Below are 6,950 nucleotides of genomic sequence, written 5' to 3' on the forward strand. Positions count from 1 at the left end.
TGCAGGTTTTAATCCATCTTGTGTCATGTTCTAGTCTTATTCTACTTACCTAGCAAATAAAGGCGATTTAGAAATGTTTTCATTAGGTTGTTAACCGAGTACGTTTATTTTTAACTCCGAGTACATTAGATTTGCCTCTAGCTTTGACGTCACAGTTGAACGTTCTGTTCCTGAGCCTGTACTGTAAGAGAGTGGCTGTGTTTATTTTCAACACACGGTGGCGCCATTTCAACTTGACTAGGGCTCAATCACTGTAGGCACATTTGGATTAATAGAACTCAGACTCATTTCCGCGAATCGAATCTTTTCAAAGAACCAGTTCTAAATACAGATTAAGCCGCAATGTTGTGTTATTAATAAAAGTTTTTATTGTAATTTATGTCTCAGTCTGTTAATTGTTGACATGACTCAAAAAAAGACGAAATTAAAACTTGATTATACGTTGCATGTACATCAAGCAATACATCTTTCCAGTGCATTTACTTCTCTGGTGAAAAAAAAACAGCATATGCTGGTAGGTATGTTTTGTTGCTGGTTTAAACTGGTCCTTTGCTGGTTTATAGACCAGCATAAACCAGCAACAAAACCAAATACCTACCAGCATATGCTGTTTTTTTCTTCATATTTTCAGATGCTCTTTCTACTGTTTTGTTACTTAGTCATGGTTTTTGGCTCCCCTGGTGAAAAAAACAGCATATGCTGGTAGGTATGTTTTGATGCTGGTTTAAGCTGGTCCTTAGCTGGTTTATGCTGGTCCTTAGCTGGTTTAAGCTGGTCATGTTGCTGGTCAAGGACCAGCATAAACCAGCATCAAAACATACCTACCAGCATATGCTGTTTTTTTCACCAGGGTCATCACAAAATATGTGACCCTGAACAACAAAAACGGTCATAACGGGCAATTTTTAAAAAATATTTGGCCGAGATACAACTATTTGAATATATGGTCCAAATGAAGTTCTTAGCAATGCATCTTACTAATAAAAAAATAAGTTTTGATATATTTACGTTAGGAAATAATATCTTCATGGAACATGATCTTAATATCCTAATGATTTCTGGCATAAAAAAACGATTATTTTGACCCATACAATGTATTTTTGGCTATTGCTACAAATGTCACATATTTCTCGGTTTAGTAAATCGGTCGTTTGTAGAACTACTTGTACCGATTAAATCGTTTTTTTAATCATCGGTGATTCACTGATTGAATCTGTTGTTCGTTTTCGTTCTAATCCTTTATTCAGGTCAATGCGTTCGTTTGATTTTCAACAGCCAAACTCCCAGAACAAGTTCACCTACGCAATTTTCATCATATTACAATTTAGGAAATCATTATTATGCAGTCAAAGATAATTTATGAGGAACATAAGTAATCGCTTTTTATTAGTCACGTGACAGAGGAAATGAACAAACGAATCGTTCATGAATGAATCGTTCACAAATCGGAGTGTTTTCACGACGCGTCTTTAATCAGCCGTTTTGGCGGCACTGAACGTAAACAATGCCACTGGACTGAACAAAACTCGCAAATTTAGCTGATTATTGCTGCTGAAAATGGTCAATTATTGTCATATTTTGGGCTGTACTAATCAGGAAAAACATTTGGAGTACTATAGACTGCCGAAAGTTATAACAAATCAAGGAAAGGAGTGCAAAAGGAATTTGTGGTTGGCCAAACTGAAGCAGGATTTCCAGGGCAAGAATCTAGATGACATTCGTATTTGTTCTGATCATCTGATTAGGTAGGTAAAATAATTAAGATAATATCTTAATACTGCTAACGTATCGTTACCACCTATTAACTTTGGTTTGTCAAACTATTGCACCCTTTCCTGCTAAAGTCCTTCTCCATATGATTTAGCAGCTTCCACGTGTTTTTTCCATGGTTTAGACATCACAAATTATCAGAACAACATATTCAGTAGTACATTTACCATGCAATATATGCTGTTGTTTACATCCGAGTATCTCCAATATGGCCACGCCTCCGGGTAACTGACCAAACTGTGACGTAAATGCAAACCCTCTATGGTGTGAGTGCTTGCATTTGTAACAGCATATTGTGACAAAATCACATAAACAAACTTAAAATTTTCCATCTTGGGTTTTTTTTCATATAGTGGAAAAAATGAAACGGTTCAGTCACGGGTTTGTCAATTAGCGCTAAGCTTTGGGAGGTCAGGCTGCTTTTCTTAGCCAGCCTAAATCTTGAAAGGAAGGCTTGATTAGGAGGGAACAGAGAAAGGAGTGGAAAGAGTCGGATGTGCGGTCAGAGCAGATGGCTGGAAACTCGTCATAAACATTCAGCTAATATATAACTGTTTTAAGCCTCTTCTTTTTTTAATTAACTAACACTCAAAAAATAAGGGCAGCTGCTGGTTTTGTCATTCTTTTATTTCTTTTCCTTTATTTCTATTTATTTTATAAAAAAAAAAAGTTTGAAAGCCTTCATAGAGTATAAATAAGCTTACACTTCCTGTAAGTGGTGTGAGGCCAGGATTTCACTTGTGGACATGCCTAATCGTTTTATGCAATGAACAATTACTGCATTAATGAGTGAGGATTGGTTCTTAATATTTCAGATATGGGGCCTGGTGAATATCTGTACCTAATCCTGGCGTGACTTGGATTTATTAACTTTGTTTGTCTTGGCTGTTGAGTTTCTTCAGGTCAAGGAATCATCCAGAAGATTAGCTGAAACTGGTCATGAGAGTCCATGAGAGATTTGTTAATTTAATACCACCACCAAAATCATGTACAATAAATCATCTGATGTAAGACACTGCAATGAGTATTGCACGGTTGTTGTTTTTTATCGTAGCCTGTCACCTTGTGCCAACCTATTGTTGTCACAGAGAAAGCACTTCTAGCTGTTTGCTTGGCACAGCCATTTGTGTTGATAGTTTAGACACCTCATCATATCAAAGGGGAAACCCAGCGGATCAGGCTTCAGTTTTGGACGTGGTTCTAAATTCCATTACATGACCCTCAGTTACTGATCTCCTATACTGATTTATTGCTGCTTGGCTTCCTTAAAGGTATAAAAAAGTCATAAATCAATTCATTTTCAGCTAACTTTATTTGTACAACAGCTTTACAACAAAAAATAAAGCCACATTTAAATGGATACATACGCAAAATTATTAGAGCAGATGCAAACCTTCTCTAGTTTTAGACTTGTTTTGTTGATTTTATAAAGTACAATTCATAAATGACTGATTCTGTACAAAAATTGTGTACAATTTTGTCTAAATAAACGTGATTTTTCTTTTATGCCAAAAATCATTAGGATATTAACTAAAGATCATGTTCCAAAAAAGATATTTTGTACTTTTCCTACTGTAAATATATCAAAACTTAATTTTTGATTAGTAAAATGCATTGCAAAGAACTTCATTTGGACAACTTTAAAGGCGATTTTCTCAATATTTTGATTTTTTGCACCCTCAGATACCAGATTTTCAAAAAAGCTGTATCACGGCCAAATATTGTGCTATCCCAACAAACCATACATCAGTGGAATTATTTATTATTATTTATAAGCTTATTCAGCTTTCAGATGATGTATAAATCTCAATTTTAAAAAAGTGACCCTTATGACCCTTATGGTTTTGTGGTCTAGGGTCACAAATAAATAAAAATAAGTTATTTTAGCTTCAGATGTTAAATTACTAGTGTTTTTAAAAATGAACTTTAAGCGAATGTTTATTGCAAATATAATCTAAATGCAAAATTAAATATGTAATATCAAAAAAAAAAAACTTGAATTTTAGTAGATAACCAGTATAATACTGATATTTCATGCTTTCAACAGATTCTCTGACTCTGTGTATGTGCAAAACATTACATTATAGTGGGAGAGGTTTTTATTTTCAGTCAATAACTGTTGGATTAAACAGTTGGACTCTGAACCGGAATCTTAGTAGTGCTGAATTCCTATTGAGGATAATCCTATGTTTTCCTTGTGTTCCGTTCAGTTTTGGAGTCTGTAAATGACTGACCCATTTGTTTTGAGACAAAGCTTTAGGAATTTGGCTTCTTATGATTTGCGCCAAGTTCTTAACCAGTAATCTCAGAGAGTCTGGAGCTACAGAACCCTTGTCCTGACTCTTGTAGAGTCCTGAGCTGTTCAGGTGGGGCTTCAGTTCCACATTTTCCTTGGTGTGGGTTTGTAGGACCTTGCTTTTAAAAGCCATAGTGTCTGGGGGATTGAGGTTTGATTGACTGGCACAAAGTGACAAACTCTTCCTCTCGTGACGTTCTGTACGGCACATGCAATCAATGTTTTAAGCATTGTGTGGGTGACACAAGGACATTTTAAACTTAGGCTGTGTCCACCAAAGCATTTAAAGCCAGCTGCACATGCCAGGTACTTTTTGACAACTCCCAGCTGTGAGTGCTTGAGAGCTCTTATGGTCAACAAAATGTAAAAATATTGTTGTACAGTAATACTCGTAAATCAAACATTTCTTCTCTATTGTCCCGCCTGTCCTCCACTAATTGGGCAACTTGCTAAAAAGTGACATTTACCCAAAGTTGAACATTTTTAAATTCTCAGTGACCAGAAAGAGAATGTAGAGTGTGCATCATCTGTTTTAAAATGCATTCTGCTTACATTAAAAACATTTAGAAAATATGCCAGCCTCAGGGAAAAATGCTTTGGTGGACACGGCCTTAAAGATGTGCTCTATGGTAGGTTAAGGAGTTTACATACAAAAAGGCCTTGTATTTGGGTGGGAAAAAGGTGTCTCAGCCCTCACAGGTCTTTTAAATAGTCTCTTTCATTCAAGGTACTGCAAACACACCAGGCCGTCCTGCTCAGCAGAAGATACAACCGTGCTACTGTTCCAGCCTCTGGGCTGCACGTGAGTCATGACATCATTTTGGAAAAGGAAGTGATGGATTTGGAAGTTAGTTTAGGAGAGGCAGATTCTAGTCTAGCCACAGACTGCACAAACTCTGTTTTGTGCATGTCTGACCCACACAGTATAATTTCATATATAAATAATTTCTGTGAAAAGCAATTGTCTAGTCATAGTCTGAATGATCTCAAGTTCTTAGTTCTGCATAGGTTTTAAAGGATTAGTTCTCTTTCAGAATAAAAATTTCTTGATCATTTACTCACCCCCATGTCATCCAAGATGTTCATGTCTTTCTTTCTTCAGTCGAAAAGAAATTACGTTTTTTGAGGAAAACATTCCAGGATTTTTCTCCATGTAGTGGACTTTAAAGGGACTCAAATTGCAGTTTCAATGCAGCAGTCATTTTCGATCAGTCATTTTCTAAAAATAATAAAACTGTATTTACTTTTTAACCACAAATGCTTGTCATAATATGAGTCCGCAACTTCACACATTATGTAATCACATTGGAAAGGTCACGCGTGGTGAGATCTTCATCTGTGTGCTCCGGTTCAAAAACGTCCAAAAACGTATTTTTTTTTTGTTTTTTTTTTTTGTAGATGGCGTTTCACGCTCTTTGCACGTTGGCTTTGTAAATAATGTGTCAGTACTTCCACCTACGTCACGTGTGACCTTTCCAACGTGAATTAAAGCTAGTGCAAGATGTGCATTTGTGGTTAAATGTATGTAATTTGGAAAAAAAAAAAATAGAAAATGACCATTCGTTTCACTACGTAAAACTCTTATTCCTAGGCTAGAATCATGTATAGCCCTTTGAAGCTGCATTGAAACTGCAATTTGGACCAGGAATGCTTTTCTCAAAAACCTTAGTTTCTTTTCGACTGAAGAAAGAACGACATGAACATCTTGGATGACATGGGGGTAAGTAAATTATCAGGAAATTTTAATTCAGTAGTCAACTAATCCTTTAAGTCTTTGTGTCATTATTATTGAAAGTTTCATTTCACTATTTTGTATCTTCCTTTTTCCTGTCATTAGCTGAATTAAAAACAGCATACTCTTATTTCTCTTACTATTCTGTAATATGATAATATGCTATACCAAATTCAGCTATTGTTGATGTTTTCTCTTCCTCTTCTATTGATTTATTCTTCCGTCTTGTCTTGTTACTGGTTGTCATCAGTTTTGTTTAGTCTTTTGAGCTCCCATGTGCTTGTAAAAATTCTCACGTCTTGTCTTTGGTCTAGTATTGTTTTGAAATAGTTTAGTACTTTTGTGAGCTGAATTTGTTTTGTGCCGTTCATGGTTCATGTCATGCTTTTTTATTGAATTATTAATAGTTTTGAACTGGTCTTGAACTTTGTGTTATTATTTTAAGATTTCTGTTTCATTGCAAAGCAATTAATAAAGTGCATTGGGGTTCAGTAGGAGAAATTAGGCTTTTAAACAACTTCTAATTAATATAAGCAATTGACACTTCGCGGGGAGTTTGACTGACAGCTGATCTGACCAATCATAGTGTTGAATCTGCCGTTTTGTTAGACAGACAAATCAGACAGGAGAGTAGGTCAACGTTGGTGGGCTTGAACTTGAAAAATTGTGTTTTGATGTCTTTCCATGTTTGAAACAAGATACCAACTGATGTTCATTCATGTTTATTTCATGCTATAATAAGTAGTAAAGAGGAAGAGATGATCAGTTCACGCTTGAACTGAGATGCTACAGCGATCTGTTGCAACACATGAAAGAGACACAAAACGGTATTTATTGTTCAAATTCCTTATTCTTATTCTCTAATTCTTGTGATGTAATTAGTATGGGAATGGGTGATTTTGGTAAAGAGTATGAAAAGGTGCCTAAGCCTCAGCATCAGCAAATCACACAAATGCAGTTGTGTAAACTTGTACAACTACAACTCACCTTACCTAACATCTACAAGAACAGTTGTTTTTTTGTTGACTGTGAAAAAGGAAGTATTGATGAATTCAATGAAAAAAGAAACAATTTAATAAGGCAAACAATATTTTTGGTGTGGGAAACATTGCTGAGCAGTCGTGTTCTACAGAGCAGAGCGGAAGTGAGGGC

The sequence above is a fragment of the Labeo rohita genome, chromosome 19 (assembly GCF_022985175.1).
Source record: "Labeo rohita strain BAU-BD-2019 chromosome 19, IGBB_LRoh.1.0, whole genome shotgun sequence".
NCBI classification, from domain to species: Eukaryota; Metazoa; Chordata; class Actinopteri; order Cypriniformes; family Cyprinidae; genus Labeo; species Labeo rohita.